Below are 17,617 nucleotides of genomic sequence, written 5' to 3'. Positions count from 1 at the left end.
GTCATTTGGCGCCTGAATATCACAAATATGGTCAACAGAATTATCGGAACCAAAAGTGATAGAAAGTTCAAACATGTCTCAGAACGGCGTATAACGTCATAATATCACGTTTTGGGCACATTTTGTTTTTTATCTCCAACATGCTCAAAGATGTCATTTGGCGCCTGAATATCACAAATATGGTCAACAGAATTATCGGAACCAAAAGTGATAGAAAGTTCAAACATGTCTCAGAACGCCGTATAACGTCATAATATCACGTTTTGGGCACATTTTGTTTTTTATCTCCAACATGCTCCAACATGTCATTTGGCGCCTGAATATCACAAATATGGTCAACAGAATAATCGGAACCAAAAGTGATAGAAAGTTCAAACATGTTTCAGAACGGCGTATAACGTCAAAATATAACGTTTTGGGCACATTTTGTTTTTTATCTCCAACATGCTCAAAGATGTCATTTGGCGTCTGAATATCACAAATATGGTCAACAGAATTATCGGAACCAAAAGTGATAGAAAGTTCAAACATGTCTCAGAACGGCGTATAACGTCAGAATATCACGTTTTGGGCACATTTTGTTTTTTATCTCCAACAGGCTCCAACATGTCATTTGGCGCCTGAATATCACAAATATGGTCAACAGAATTATCGGAACCAAAAGTGATAGAAAGTTCAAACATGTCTCAGAACGGCGTATAACGTCATAATATCACGTTTTGGGCACATTTTGTTTTTTATCTCCAACATGCTCAAAGATGTCATTTGGCGTCTGTATATCACAAATATGGTCAACAGAATTATCGGAACCAAAAGTGATAGAAAGTTCAAACATGTCTCAGAACGGCGTATAACGTCATAATATCACGTTTTGGGCACATTTTGTTTTTTATCTCCAACATGCTCCAACATGTCATTTGGCGCCTGAATATCACAAATATGGTCAACAGAATTATCGGAACCAAAAGTGATAGAAAGTTCAAACATGTCTCAGAACGGCGTATAACGTCATAATATAACGTTTTGGGCACATTTTGTTTTCTATCTCCAACATGCTCAAAGATGTCATTTGGCGTCTTAATATCACAAATATGGTCAACAGAATTATCGGAACCAAAAGTGATAGAAAGTTCAAACATGTCTCAGAACGGCATATAACGTCATAATATCACGTTTTGGGCACATTTTGTTTTTTATCTCCAACATGCTCAAAGATGTCATTTGGCGTCTCAATAACACAAATACGGTCAACAGAATTATCGGAACCAAAAGTGATAGAAAGTTCAAACATGTCTCAGAACGGCGTATAACGTCATAATATCACGTTTTGGGCACATTTTGTTTTTTATCTCCAACATGCTCAAAGATGTCATTTGGCGCCTGAATATCACAAATATGGTCAACAGAATTATCGGAACCAAAAGTGATAGAAAGTTCAAACATGTCTCAGAACGGCGTATAACGTCATAATATCACGTTTTGGGCACATTTTGTTTTTTATCTCCAACATGCTCAAAGATGTCATTTGGCGTCTGTATATCACAAATATGGTCAACAGAATTATCGGAACCAAAAGTGATAGAAAGTTCAAACATGTCTCAGAACGGCGTATAACGTCATAATATCACGTTTTGGGCACATTTTGTTTTTTATCTCCAACATGCTCAAAGATGTCATTTGGCGTCTGTATATCACAAATATGGTCAACAGAATTATCGGAACCAAAAGTGATAGAAAGTTCAAACATGTCTCAGAACGGCGTATAACGTCATAATATCACGTTTTGGGCACATTTTGTTTTTTATCTCCAACATGCTCCAACATGTCATTTGGCGCCTGAATATCACAAATATGGTCAACAGAATTATCGGAACCAAAAGTGATAGAAAGTTCAAACATGTCTCAGAACGGCGTATAACGTCATAATATAACGTTTTGGGCACATTTTGTTTTCTATCTCCAACATGCTCAAAGATGTCATTTGGCGTCTTAATATCACAAATATGGTCAACAGAATTATCGGAACCAAAAGTGATAGAAAGTTCAAACATGTCTCAGAACGGCATATAACGTCATAATATCACGTTTTGGGCACATTTTGTTTTTTATCTCCAACATGCTCAAAGATGTCATTTGGCGTCTCAATAACACAAATACGGTCAACAGAATTATCGGAACCAAAAGTGATAGAAAGTTCAAACATGTCTCAGAACGGCGTATAACGTCATAATATCACGTTTTGGGCACATTTTGTTTTTTATCTCCAACATGCTCAAAGATGTCATTTGGCGCCTGAATATCACAAATATGGTCAACAGAATTATCGGAACCAAAAGTGATAGAAAGTTCAAACATGTCTCAGAACGGCGTATAACGTCATAATATCACGTTTTGGGCACATTTTGTTTTTTATCTCCAACATGCTCAAAGATGTCATTTGGCGTCTGTATATCACAAATATGGTCAACAGAATTATCGGAACCAAAAGTGATAGAAAGTTCAAACATGTCTCAGAACGGCGTATAACGTCATAATATCACGTTTTGGGCACATTTTGTTTTTTATCTCCAACATGCTCAAAGATGTCATTTGGCGTCTGTATATCACAAATATGGTCAACAGAATTATCGGAACCAAAAGTGATAGAAAGTTCAAACATGTCTCAGAACGGCGTATAACGTCATAATATCACGTTTTGGGCACATTTTGTTTTTTATCTCCAACATGCTCCAACATGTCATTTGGCGCCTGAATATCACAAATATGGTCAACAGAATTATCGGAACCAAAAGTGATAGAAAGTTCAAACATGTCTCAGAACGGCGTATAACGTCATAATATCACGTTTTGGGCACATTTTGTTTTTTATCTCCAACATGCTCCAACATGTCATTTGGCGCCTGAATATCACAAATATGGTCAACAGAATTATCGGAACCAAAAGTGATAGAAAGTTCAAACATGTCTCAGAACGGCGTATAACGTCATGATATAACGTTTTGGGCACATTTTGTTTTTTATCTCCAACATGCTCCAACATGTCATTTGGCGCCTGAATATCACAAATATGGTCAACAGAATTATCGGAACCAAAAGTGATAGAAAGTTCAAACATGTCTCAGAACGGCGTATAACGTCATAATATAACGTTTTGGGCACATTTTGTTTTTTATCTCCAACATGCTCCAACATGTCATTTGGCGCCTGAATATCACAAATATGGTCAACAGAATTATCGGAACCAAAAGTGATAGAAAGTTCAAACATGTCTCAGAACGGCGTATAACGTCATAATATCACGTTTTGGGCACATTTTGTTTTTTATCTCCAACATGCTCAAAGATGTCATTTGGCGTCTGAATATCACAAATATGGTCAACAGAATTATCGGAACCAAAAGTGATAGAAAGTTCAAACATGTCCCAGAACGGTGTATAACGTCATAATATCACGTTTTGGGCACATTTTGTTTTTTATCTCCAACATGCTCAAAGATGTCATTTGGCGTCTGAATATCACAAATATGGTCAACTGAATTATCGGAACCAAAAGTGATAGAAAGTTCAAACATGTCTCAGAACGGCGTATAACGTCATAATATCACGTTTTGGGCACATTTTGTTTTTTATCTCCAACATGCTCCAACATGTCATTTGGCGCCTGAATATCACAAATATGGTCAACAGAATTATCGGAACCAAAAGTGATAGAAAGTTCAATCATGTCTCAGAACGCCGTATAACGTCATAATACCACGTTTTGGGCACATTTTGTTTTTTATCTCCAACATGCTCCAACATGTCATTTGGCGCCTGAATATCACAAATATGGTCAACAGAATTATCGGAACCAAAAGTGATACAAAGTTCAAACATGTCTCAGAACGGCGTATAACGTCATAATATCACGTTTTGGGCACATTTTGTTTTTTATCTCCAACATGCTCAAAGATGTCATTTGGCGTCTGTATATCACAAATATGGTCAACAGAATTATCGGAACCAAAAGTGATAGAAAGTTCAAACATGTCTCAGAACGGCGTATAACGTCATAATATCACGTTTTGGGCACATTTTGTTTTTTATCTCCAACATGCTCAAAGATGTCATTTGGCGTCTGTATATCACAAATATGGTCAACAGAATTATCGGAACCAAAAGTGATAGAAAGTTCAAACATGTCTCAGAACGGCGTATAACGTCATAATATCACGTTTTGGGCACATTTTGTTTTTTATCTCCAACATGCTCCAACATGTCATTTGGCGCCTGAATATCACAAATATGGTCAACAGAATTATCGGAACCAAAAGTGATAGAAAGTTCAAACATGTCTCAGAACGGCGTATAACGTCATAATATCACGTTTTGGGCACATTTTGTTTTTTATCTTCAACACGCTCCAACATGTCATTTGGCGCCTGAATATCACAAATATGGTCAACAGAATAATCGGAACCAAAAGTGATAGAAAGTTCAATCATGTCTCAGAACGCCGTATAACGTCATAATACCACGTTTTGGGCACATTTTGTTTTTTATCTCCAACATGCTCCAACATGTCATTTGGCGCCTGAATATCACAAATATGGTCAACAGAATTATCGGAACCAAAAGTGATACAAAGTTCAAACATGTCTCAGAACGGCGTATAACGTCATAATATCACGTTTTGGGCACATTTTGTTTTTTATCTCCAACATGCTCAAAGATGTCATTTGGCGTCTGTATATCACAAATATGGTCAACAGAATTATCGGAACCAAAAGTGATAGAAAGTTCAAACATGTCTCAGAACGGCGTATAACGTCATAATATCACGTTTTGGGCACATTTTGTTTTTTATCTCCAACATGCTCAAAGATGTCATTTGGCGTCTGTATATCACAAATATGGTCAACAGAATTATCGGAACCAAAAGTGATAGAAAGTTCAAACATGTCTCAGAACGGCGTATAACGTCATAATATCACGTTTTGGGCACATTTTGTTTTTTATCTCCAACATGCTCCAACATGTCATTTGGCGCCTGAATATCACAAATATGGTCAACAGAATTATCGGAACCAAAAGTGATAGAAAGTTCAAACATGTCTCAGAACGGCGTATAACGTCATAATATCACGTTTTGGGCACATTTTGTTTTTTATCTTCAACACGCTCCAACATGTCATTTGGCGCCTGAATATCACAAATATGGTCAACAGAATAATCGGAACCAAAAGTGATAGAAAGTTCAAACATGTTTCAGAACGGCGTATAACGTCAAAATATAACGTTTTGGGCACATTTTGTTTTTTATCTCCAACATGCTCAAAGATGTCATTTGGCGTCTGAATATCACAAATATGGTCAACAGAATTATCGGAACCAAAAGTGATAGAAAGTTCAAACATGTCTCAGAACGGCGTATAACGTCAGAATATCACGTTTTGGGCACATTTTGTTTTTTATCTCCAACAGGCTCCAACATGTCATTTGGCGCCTGAATATCACAAATATGGTCAACAGAATTATCGGAACCAAAAGTGATAGAAAGTTCAAACATGTCTCAGAACGCCGTATAACGTCATAATACCACGTTTTGGGCACATTTTGTTTTTTATCTCCAACATGCTCAAAGATGTCATTTGGCGCCTGAATATCACAAATATGGTCAACAGAATTATCGGAACCAAAAGTGATAGAAAGTTCAAACATGTCTCAGAACGGCGTATAACGTCATAATATCACGTTTTGGGCACATTTTGTTTTTTATCTCCAACATGCTCAAAGATGTCATTTGGCGCCTGAATATCACAAATATGGTCAACAGAATTATCGGAACCAAAAGTGATAGAAAGTTCAAACATGTCTCAGAACGCCGTATAACGTCATAATATCACGTTTTGGGCACATTTTGTTTTTTATCTCCAACATGCTCCAACATGTCATTTGGCGCCTGAATATCACAAATATGGTCAACAGAATAATCGGAACCAAAAGTGATAGAAAGTTCAAACATGTTTCAGAACGGCGTATAACGTCAAAATATAACGTTTTGGGCACATTTTGTTTTTTATCTCCAACATGCTCAAAGATGTCATTTGGCGTCTGAATATCACAAATATGGTCAACAGAATTATCGGAACCAAAAGTGATAGAAAGTTCAAACATGTCTCAGAACGGCGTATAACGTCAGAATATCACGTTTTGGGCACATTTTGTTTTTTATCTCCAACAGGCTCCAACATGTCATTTGGCGCCTGAATATCACAAATATGGTCAACAGAATTATCGGAACCAAAAGTGATAGAAAGTTCAAACATGTCTCAGAACGGCGTATAACGTCATAATATCACGTTTTGGGCACATTTTGTTTTTTATCTCCAACATGCTCAAAGATGTCATTTGGCGTCTGTATATCACAAATATGGTCAACAGAATTATCGGAACCAAAAGTGATAGAAAGTTCAAACATGTCTCAGAACGGCGTATAACGTCATAATATCACGTTTTGGGCACATTTTGTTTTTTATCTCCAACATGCTCCAACATGTCATTTGGCGCCTGAATATCACAAATATGGTCAACAGAATTATCGGAACCAAAAGTGATAGAAAGTTCAAACATGTCTCAGAACGGCGTATAACGTCATAATATAACGTTTTGGGCACATTTTGTTTTCTATCTCCAACATGCTCAAAGATGTCATTTGGCGTCTTAATATCACAAATATGGTCAACAGAATTATCGGAACCAAAAGTGATAGAAAGTTCAAACATGTCTCAGAACGGCATATAACGTCATAATATCACGTTTTGGGCACATTTTGTTTTTTATCTCCAACATGCTCAAAGATGTCATTTGGCGTCTCAATAACACAAATACGGTCAACAGAATTATCGGAACCAAAAGTGATAGAAAGTTCAAACATGTCTCAGAACGGCGTATAACGTCATAATATCACGTTTTGGGCACATTTTGTTTTTTATCTCCAACATGCTCAAAGATGTCATTTGGCGCCTGAATATCACAAATATGGTCAACAGAATTATCGGAACCAAAAGTGATAGAAAGTTCAAACATGTCTCAGAACGGCGTATAACGTCATAATATCACGTTTTGGGCACATTTTGTTTTTTATCTCCAACATGCTCAAAGATGTCATTTGGCGTCTGTATATCACAAATATGGTCAACAGAATTATCGGAACCAAAAGTGATAGAAAGTTCAAACATGTCTCAGAACGGCGTATAACGTCATAATATCACGTTTTGGGCACATTTTGTTTTTTATCTCCAACATGCTCAAAGATGTCATTTGGCGTCTGTATATCACAAATATGGTCAACAGAATTATCGGAACCAAAAGTGATAGAAAGTTCAAACATGTCTCAGAACGGCGTATAACGTCATAATATCACGTTTTGGGCACATTTTGTTTTTTATCTCCAACATGCTCCAACATGTCATTTGGCGCCTGAATATCACAAATATGGTCAACAGAATTATCGGAACCAAAAGTGATAGAAAGTTCAAACATGTCTCAGAACGGCGTATAACGTCATAATATCACGTTTTGGGCACATTTTGTTTTTTATCTCCAACATGCTCCAACATGTCATTTGGCGCCTGAATATCACAAATATGGTCAACAGAATTATCGGAACCAAAAGTGATAGAAAGTTCAAACATGTCTCAGAACGGCGTATAACGTCATGATATAACGTTTTGGGCACATTTTGTTTTTTATCTCCAACATGCTCCAACATGTCATTTGGCGCCTGAATATCACAAATATGGTCAACAGAATTATCGGAACCAAAAGTGATAGAAAGTTCAAACATGTCTCAGAACGGCGTATAACGTCATAATATAACGTTTTGGGCACATTTTGTTTTTTATCTCCAACATGCTCCAACATGTCATTTGGCGCCTGAATATCACAAATATGGTCAACAGAATTATCGGAACCAAAAGTGATAGAAAGTTCAAACATGTCTCAGAACGGCGTATAACGTCATAATATCACGTTTTGGGCACATTTTGTTTTTTATCTCCAACATGCTCAAAGATGTCATTTGGCGTCTGAATATCACAAATATGGTCAACAGAATTATCGGAACCAAAAGTGATAGAAAGTTCAAACATGTCCCAGAACGGTGTATAACGTCATAATATCACGTTTTGGGCACATTTTGTTTTTTATCTCCAACATGCTCAAAGATGTCATTTGGCGTCTGAATATCACAAATATGGTCAACTGAATTATCGGAACCAAAAGTGATAGAAAGTTCAAACATGTCTCAGAACGGCGTATAACGTCATAATATCACGTTTTGGGCACATTTTGTTTTTTATCTCCAACATGCTCCAACATGTCATTTGGCGCCTGAATATCACAAATATGGTCAACAGAATTATCGGAACCAAAAGTGATAGAAAGTTCAAACATGTCTCAGAACGGCGTATAACGTCATAATATCACGTTTTGGGCACATTTTGTTTTTTATCTCCAACATGCTCCAACATGTCATTTGGCGCCTGAATATCACAAATATGGTCAACAGAATTATCGGAACCAAAAGTGATAGAAAGTTCAAACATGTCTCAGAACGGCGTATAACGTCATAATATCACGTTTTGGGCACATTTTGTTTTTTATCTCCAACATGCTCAAAGATGTCATTTGGCGCCTGAATATCACAAATATGGTCAACAGAATTATCGGAACCAAAAGTGATAGAAAGTTCAAACATGTCTCAGAACGGCGTATAACGTCATAATATCACGTTTTGGGCACATTTTATTTTTTATCTCCAACATGCTCCAACATGTCATTTGGCGCCTGAATATCACAAATATGGTCAACAGAATTATCGGAACCAAAAGTTATAGAAAGTTCAAACATGTCTCAGAACGGCGTATAACGTCATAATATAACGTTTTGGGCACATTTTGTTTTTTATCTCCAACATGCTCCAACATGTCATTTGGCGCCTGAATATCACAAATATGGTCAACAGAATTATCGGAACCAAAAGTGATAGAAAGTTGAAACATGTCTCAGAACGGCGTATAACGTCATAATATCACGTTTTGGGCACATTTTGTTTTTTATCTCCAACATGCTCAAAGATGTCATTTGGCGCCTGAATATCACAAATATGGTCAAAAGAATTATCGGAACCAAAAGTGATAGAAAGTTCAAACATGTCTCAGAACGGCGTATAACGTCATAATATCACGTTTTGGGCACATTTTGTTTTCTATCTCCAACATGCTCAAAGATGTCATTTGGCGTCTGAATAACACAAATACGGTCAACAGAATTATCGGAACCAAAAGTGATAGAAAGTTCAAACATATCTCAGAACGGCGTATAACGTCATAATATATCGTTTTGGGCACATTTTGTTTTTTATCTCCAACATGCTCCAACATGTCATTTGGCGCCTGAATATCACAAATATGGTCAACAGAATTATCGGAACCAAAAGTGATAGAAAGTTCAAACATGTCTCAGAACGGCGTATAACGTCATAATATCACGTTTTGGGCACATTTTGTTTTTTATCTCCAACATGCTCAAAGATGTCATTTGGCGCCTGAATATCACAAATATGGTCAACAGAATTATCGGAACCAAAAGTGATAGAAAGTTCAAACATGTCTCAGAACGGCGTATAACGTCATGATATAACGTTTTGGGCACATTTTGTTTTTTATCTCCAACATGCTCCAACATGTCATTTGGCGCCTGAATATCACAAATATGGTCAACAGAATTATCGGAACCAAAAGTGATAGAAAGTTCAAACATGTCTCAGAACGGCGTATAGCGTCATAATATCACGTTTTGGGCACATTTTGTTTTTTATCTCCAACATGCTCAAAGATGTCATTTGGCGTCTGAATATCACAAATATGGTCAACAGAATTATCGGAACCAAAAGTGATAGAAAGTTCAAACATGTCTCAGAACGGCGTATAACGTCATAATATCACGTTTTGGGCACATTTTGTTTTTTATCTCCAACATGCTCCAACATGTCATTTGGCGCCTGAATATCACAAATATGGTCAACAGAATTATCGGAACCAAAAGTGATAGAAAGTTCAAACATGTCTCAGAACGGCGTATAACGTCATAATATCACGTTTTGGGCACATTTTGTTTTTTATCTCCAACATGCTCCAACATATCATTTGGCGCCTGAATATCACAAATATGGTCAACAGAATTATCGGAACCAAAAGTGATAGAAAGTTCAAACATGTCTCAGAACGGCGTATAACGTCATAATATCACGTTTTGGGCACATTTTGTTTTTTATCTCCAACATGCTCCAACATGTCATTTGGCGCCTGAATATCACAAATATGGTCAACAGAATTATCGGAACCAAAAGTGATAGAAAGTTCAATCATGTCTCAGAACGGCGTATAACGTCATAATATAACGTTTTGGGCACATTTTGTTTTTTATCTCCAACATGCTCCAACATGTCATTTATCGCCTGAATATCACAAATATGGTCAACAGAATTATCGGAACCAAAAGTGATAGAAAGTTGAAACATGTCTCAGAACGGCGTATAACGTCATAATATCACGTTTTGGGCACATTTTGTTTTCTATCTCCAACATGCTCAAAGATGTCATTTGGCGTCTGAATAACACAAATACGGTCAACAGAATTATCGGAACCAAAAGTGATAGAAAGTTCAAACATATCTCAGAACGGCGTATAACGTCATAATATATCGTTTTGGGCACATTTTGTTTTTTATCTCCAACATGCTCAAAGATGTCATTTGGCGTCTGAATATCACAAATATGGTCAACTGAATTATCGGAACCAAAAGTGATAGAAAGTTCAAACATGTCTCAGAACGGCGTATAACGTCATAATATCACGTTTTGGGCACATTTTGTTTTTTATCTCCAACATGCTCCAACATGTCATTTGGCGCCTGAATATCACAAATATGGTCAACAGAATTATCGGAACCAAAAGTGATAGAAAGTTCAAACATGTCTCAGAACGGCGTATAACGTCATAATATCACGTTTTGGGCACATTTTGTTTTTTATCTCCAACATGCTCCAACATGTCATTTGGCGCCTGAATATCACAAATATGGTCAACAGAATTATCGGAACCAAAAGTGATAGAAAGTTCAAACATGTCTCAGAACGGCGTATAACGTCATAATATATCGTTTTGGGCACATTTTGTTTTTTATCTCCAACATGCTCCAACATGTCATTTGGCGCCTGAATATCACAAATATGGTCAACAGAATTATCGGAACCAAAAGTGATAGAAAGTTCAAACATGTCTCAGAACGGCGTATAACGTCATAATATCACGTTTTGGGCACATTTTGTTTTTTATCTTCAACACGCTCCAACATGTCATTTGGCGCCTGAATGTCACAAATATGGTCAACAGAATTATCGGAACCAAAAGTGATAGAAAGTTCAAACATGTCTCAGAACGGCGTATAACGTCATAATATCACGTTTTGGGCACATTTTGTTTTTTATCTCCAATATGCTCCAACATGTCATTTGGCGCCTGAATATCACAAATATGGTCAACAGAATTATCGGAACCAAAAGTGATAGAAAGTTCAAACATGTCTCAGAACGGCGTATAACGTCATAATATCACGTTTTGGGCACATTTTGTTTTTTATCTCCAACATGCTCCAACATGTCATTTGGCGCCTGAATATCACAAATATGGTCAACAGAATTATCGGAACCAAAAGTTATAGAAAGTTCAAACATGTCTCAGAACGGCGTATAACGTCATAATATAACGTTTTGGGCACATTTTGTTTTTTATCTCCAACATGCTCCAACATGTCATTTGGCGCCTGAATATCACAAATATGGTCAACAGAATTATCGGAACCAAAAGTGATAGAAAGTTGAAACATGTCTCAGAACGGCGTATAACGTCATAATATCACGTTTTGGGCACATTTTGTTTTTTATCTCCAACATGCTCAAAGATGTCATTTGGCGCCTGAATATCACAAATATGGTCAAAAGAATTATCAGAACCAAAAGTGATAGAAAGTTCAAACATGTCTCAGAACGGCGTATAACGTCATAATATCACGTTTTGGGCACATTTTGTTTTCTATCTCCAACATGCTCAAAGATGTCATTTGGCGTCTGAATAACACAAATACGGTCAACAGAATTATCGGAACCGAAAGTGATAGAAAGTTCAAACATATCTCAGAACGGCGTATAACGTCATAATATATCGTTTTGGGCACATTTTGTTTTTTATCTCCAACATGCTCCAACATGTCATTTGGCGCCTGAATATCACAAATATGGTCAACAGAATTATCGGAACCAAAAGTGATAGAAAGTTCAAACATGTCTCAGAACGGCGTATAACGTCATAATATCACGTTTTTTGCACATTTTGTTTTTTATCTCCAACATGCTCAAAGATGTCATTTGGCGTCTGAATATCACAAATATGGTCAACAGAATTATCGGAACCAAAAGTGATAGAAAGTTCAAACATGTCTCAGAACGGCGTATAAAGTCATAATATAACGTTTTGGACACATTTTGTTTTTTATCTCCAACATGCTCAAAGATGTCATTTGGCGTCTGAATATCACAAATATGGTCAACAGAATTATCGGAACCAAAAGTGATAGAAAGTTCAAACATGTCTCAGAACGGCGTATAACTTCATAATATAACGTTTTGGGCACATTTTGTTTTTTATCTCCAACATGCTCAAAGATGTCATTTGGCGCCTGAATATCACAAATATGGTCAAAAGAATTATCGGAACCAAAAGTGATAGAAAGTTCAAACATGTCTCAGAACGGCGTATAACGTCATAATATCACGTTTTGGGCACATTTTGTTTTCTATCTCCAACATGCTCAAAGATGTCATTTGGCGTCTGAATAACACAAATACGGTCAACAGAATTATCGGAACCGAAAGTGATAGAAAGTTCAAACATATCTCAGAACGGCGTATAACGTCATAATATATCGTTTTGGGCACATTTTGTTTTTTATCTCCAACATGCTCAAAGATGTCCTTTGGCGTCTGAATATCAAAAATATGGTCAACAGAATTATCGGAACCAAAAGTGATAGAAAGTTCAAACATGTCTCAGAACGGCGTATAACGTCATAATATCACGTTTTGGACACATTTTGTTTTTTATCTCCAACATGCTCAAAGATGTCATTTGGCGTCTGAATATCACAAATATGGTCAACAGAATTATCGGAACCAAAAGTGATAGAAAGTTCAAACATGTCTCAGAACGGCGTATAACGTCATAATATCACGTTTTGGGCACATTTTGTTTTTTATCTCCAACATGCTCATAGATGTCATTTGGCGTCTGAATATCACAAATATGGTCAACAGAATTATCGGAACCAAAAGTGATAGAAAGTTCAAACATGTCTCAGAACGGCGTATAACGTCATAATATAACGTTTTGGGCACATTTTGTTTTTTATCTCCAACATGCTCAAAGATGTCATTTGGCGTCTGAATAACACAAATACGGTCAACAGAATTATCGGAACCAAAAGTGATACAAAGTTCAAACATGTCTCAGAACGGCGTATAACGTCATAATATAACGTTTTGGGCACATTTTGTTTTTTATCTCCAACATGCTCCAACATGTCATTTGGCGCCTGAATATCACAAATATGGTCAACAGAAGTATCGGAACCAAAAGTGATAGAAAGTTCAAACATGTCTTAGAACGGCGTATAACGTCATAATATAACGTTTTGGACACATTTTGTTTTTTATCTCCAACATGCTAAAAGATGTCATTTGGCGTCTGAATATCACAAATATGGTCAACAGAATTATCGGAACCAAAAGTGATAGAAAGTTCAAACATGTCTCAGAACGGCGTATAACTTCATAATATAACGTTTTGGGCACATTTTGTTTTTTATCTCCAACATGCTCAAAGATGTCCTTTGGCGTCTGAATATCAAAAATATGGTCAACAGAATTATCGGAACCAAAAGTGATAGAAAGTTCAAACATGTCTCAGAACGGCGTATAACGTCATAATATCACGTTTTGGACACATTTTGTTTTTTATCTCCAACATGCTCAAAGATGTCATTTGGCGTCTGAATATCACAAATATGGTCAACAGAATTATCGGAACCAAAAGTGATAGAAAGTTCAAACATGTCTCAGAACGGCGTATAACGTCATAATATCACGTTTTGGGCACATTTTGTTTTTTATCTCCAACATGCTCATAGATGTCATTTGGCGTCTGAATATCACAAATATGGTCAACAGAATTATCGGAACCAAAAGTGATAGAAAGTTCAAACATGTCTCAGAACGGCGTATAACGTCATAATATAACGTTTTGAGCACATTTTGTTTTTTATCTCCAACATGCTCAAAGATGTCATTTGGCGTCTGAATATCAAAAATATGGTCAACAGAAGTATCGGAACCAAAAGTGATAGAAAGTTCAAACATGTCTCAGAACGGCGTATAACGTCATAATATAACGTTTTGGACACATTTTGTTTTTTATCTCCAACATGCTCAAAGATTGTAACGGTTCCGTTCGAGGTTATTGAATTTCCTTGTGATTTGTCTGTAATTGTTAGAAGTCGGGGAATTATATACCATTTTGTTTATTTACCTTGTTATAATTTTTGTTTTTTTGTTACAGCAAGCCGAACTTGGAAACACTTGAAAATCCTTTCCTTTTCATCACTTTTCTTAAATCCTTTCCTTTCGCTCATTTTAAACGCCTTTTTCTTTTTCATTACCTTCATTACAATCACACAATAGATCTTAACCTTAAAACTTTTCTTTTTCTCTTCTTCGTTACTATCATGAATTTTGTTTACATTTTTAAGTTCGGACTGTCAATAATAGAGGGAGGGAGTGATTTTGAATTCTTGGCACCGCGCGATTTTATAACGAGTTTTTTGGTTAAAATCTTGGGAAATGAATACCCGTGCGCGATTTTACTCTTCCTCTTTTGAAACCAGCCTTTGTAGTGTTTGGATGGTTAACAAGAATTTTAAGTCGACATTTTGGTATAATTCTGTGTAGAATTTTGGATCGATTTATATCCGTATTTATCGGGATCTGAGTTAATTAATCCTTTAATTTTTCGTTTGGAAATTATTCAACGATTACGGTTTCACCGGATTTATTGCACATTTTTACAAAGACTATTCATTTTGCTGGTTAAAACCTCATACCACCTTGAGGTAGGTTTTTCTTTTTACATTTTCTCTAATTTTGGCTTAATACTAACTTAAACCTAAATTCATTTAAACTCCTTTCACACTACATAAAAACATCCATCCCTACATTCTTGCCTAATTATCTATTTACATTTTTCTTTCTTTTTTTACACGCTAGGTTTTTTTTTTTCTGAGAGCCTTATTCCTTATATAAGTTCTTGGGAAATCTCCCATCCCGGAAACAAGTACTACCTGGAATAAAGAAGTAATTTAGAAGCTACATAACCCAAGTTTCCTGTACTTACCATCGAACAAGTGTTTCCAAAGGAGGTTTGCTGGATTTTGTTGCTGTATCTACGTATAATTGTTGTCATCGTGAAGTCATCATCCTTCGTTCAAAAGAGTTTGGAATAAAGGTCAGAATTTTCCTTTTTATACAAAAAGAATATCAGTGTGGCTAGATACTTTTGTATTTTTTTTATAAAGTAAGATTTTCTTTTGTACTTACCATTTAATTTTTTTGTTAACTTCACTGGTTCATTTTGTTCATTTCACTTTAAACCAGTTCCTTATTATTATTATCTCATTTTAATTGTCAATTAATTTTTCTTGTAAAGTTATCGGATTTATTAGGGGTGTTATTAATTTCGGTATTGATTTCGATTTTGTTTTCTTTTCCGTTCGCCTGATCGAGCGCTCGGGTCAATCGGGGACTTGTCGCGATCATTATTTAGATTTGTTTTAATTTTGTTTTATTCAGCTCATTATTATTTTCTTTCTCTTTTACCCCCCTAATTATTCGGGATTTTTTTTTGAACAATCTCCGTTATTTTATTTACTACTTATATACTTTATATTTTGTTTTACCATATTTTTTTTTCCTTAATAAATTTGTTTTTATATGGTATATGATTTCGCGATTTCTTTGTGTTTTGTTATATGTTGGTGTTGTCGAACCTTTTCCCTTCCAGCCCTCTTCGCAGTTAGAGCGATCTGTAACTGAAACTGCGTGGCGCCTTATAAATTCAAACCCACCCCATCTTCACTGGGAAGCCGAGGTGTTGCAGATCTGTATTTTTTTAAAAGGGGTTCGATTGTGTTGTTGCCGTTTTGTTGAAAAGCCGCCACAAGATGTCATTTGGCGTCTGAATATCACAAATATGGTCAACAGAATTATCGGAACCAGAAGTGATAGAAAGTTCAAACATGTCTCAGAACGGCGTATAACGTCATAATATAACGTTTTGGACACATTTTGTTTTTTATCTCCAACATGCTCAAAGATGTCATTTGGCGTCTGAATATCACAAATATGGTCAACAGAATTATCGGAACCAAAAGTGATAGAAACTTCAAACATGTCTCAGAACGGCGTATAACGTCATAATATCACGTTTTGGGCACATTTTGTTTTTTATCTCCAACATGCTCCAACATGTCATTTGGCGCCTGAATATCACAAATATGGTCAACAGAATTATCGGAACCAAAAGTGATAGAAAGTTCAAACATGTCTCAGAACGGCGTATAACGTCATAATATCACGTTTTGGGCACATTTTGTTTTTTATCTCCAACATGCTCCAACATGTCATTTGGCGCCTGAATATCACAAATATGGTCAACAGAATTATCGGAACCAAAAGTGATAGAAAGTTCAAACATGTGTCAGAACGGCGTATAACGTCATAATATCACGTTTTGGGCACATTTTGTTTTTTATCTCCAACATGCTCAAAGATGTCATTTGGCGTCTGAATATCACAAATATGGTCAACAGAATTATCGGAACCAAAAGTGATAGAAAGTTCAAACATGTCTCAGAACGGCGTATAACGTCATAATATCACGTTTTGGGCACATTTTGTTTTTTATCTCCAACATGCTCCAACATGTCATTTGGCGCCTGAATATCACAAATATGGTCAACAGAATTATCGGAACCAAAAGTGATAGAAAGTTCAAACATGTCTCAGAACGGCGTATAACGTCATAATATCACGTTTTGGGCACATTTTGTTTTTTATCTCCAACATGCTCCAACATGTCATTTGGCGCCTGAATATCACAAATATGGTCAACAGAATTATCGGAACCAAAAGTGATAGAAAGTTCAAACATGTCTCAGAACGGCGTATAACGTCATAATATCACGTTTTGGGCACATTTTGTTTTTTATCTCCAACATGCTCAAAGATGTCATTTGGCGTCTGAATATCACAAATATGGTCAACAGAATTATCGGAACCAAAAGTGATAGAAAGTTCAAACATTTCTCGGAACGGCGTATAACGTCATAATATCACGTTTTGGGCACATTTTGTTTTTTATCTCCAACATGCTCCAACATGTCATTTGGCGCCTGAATATCACAAATA

General features: G+C 36.2%; 1 long non-coding RNA gene across 2 annotated transcripts; it reads right to left on the bottom strand.

Annotated features, from left to right (window-relative positions):
* Window positions 1-14,590: 14,590 nt before the first annotated feature.
* LOC139432317 (uncharacterized) lies at window positions 14,591-15,948 on the bottom strand. Of its 2 annotated transcripts, none has more exons than XR_011642154.1 (4): window positions 15,749-15,948; window positions 15,546-15,668; window positions 14,685-15,492; window positions 14,591-14,636 (listed from the first exon to the last, which is right to left on the bottom strand). It is a non-coding gene; the product is annotated as an uncharacterized lncRNA (long non-coding RNA). The 2 variants fall into 2 exon arrangements; XR_011642155.1 differs by having other exon boundaries at window positions 14,598-14,624.
* Window positions 15,949-17,617: the final 1,669 nt, after the last annotated feature.

Source organism: Onthophagus taurus, unplaced genomic scaffold (genome assembly GCF_036711975.1).
Source record: "Onthophagus taurus isolate NC unplaced genomic scaffold, IU_Otau_3.0 ScKx7SY_14, whole genome shotgun sequence".
In the NCBI taxonomy this organism is placed as follows: domain Eukaryota; kingdom Metazoa; phylum Arthropoda; class Insecta; order Coleoptera; family Scarabaeidae; genus Onthophagus; species Onthophagus taurus.
This window is presented reverse-complemented; position numbering and strand designations above follow the sequence as displayed.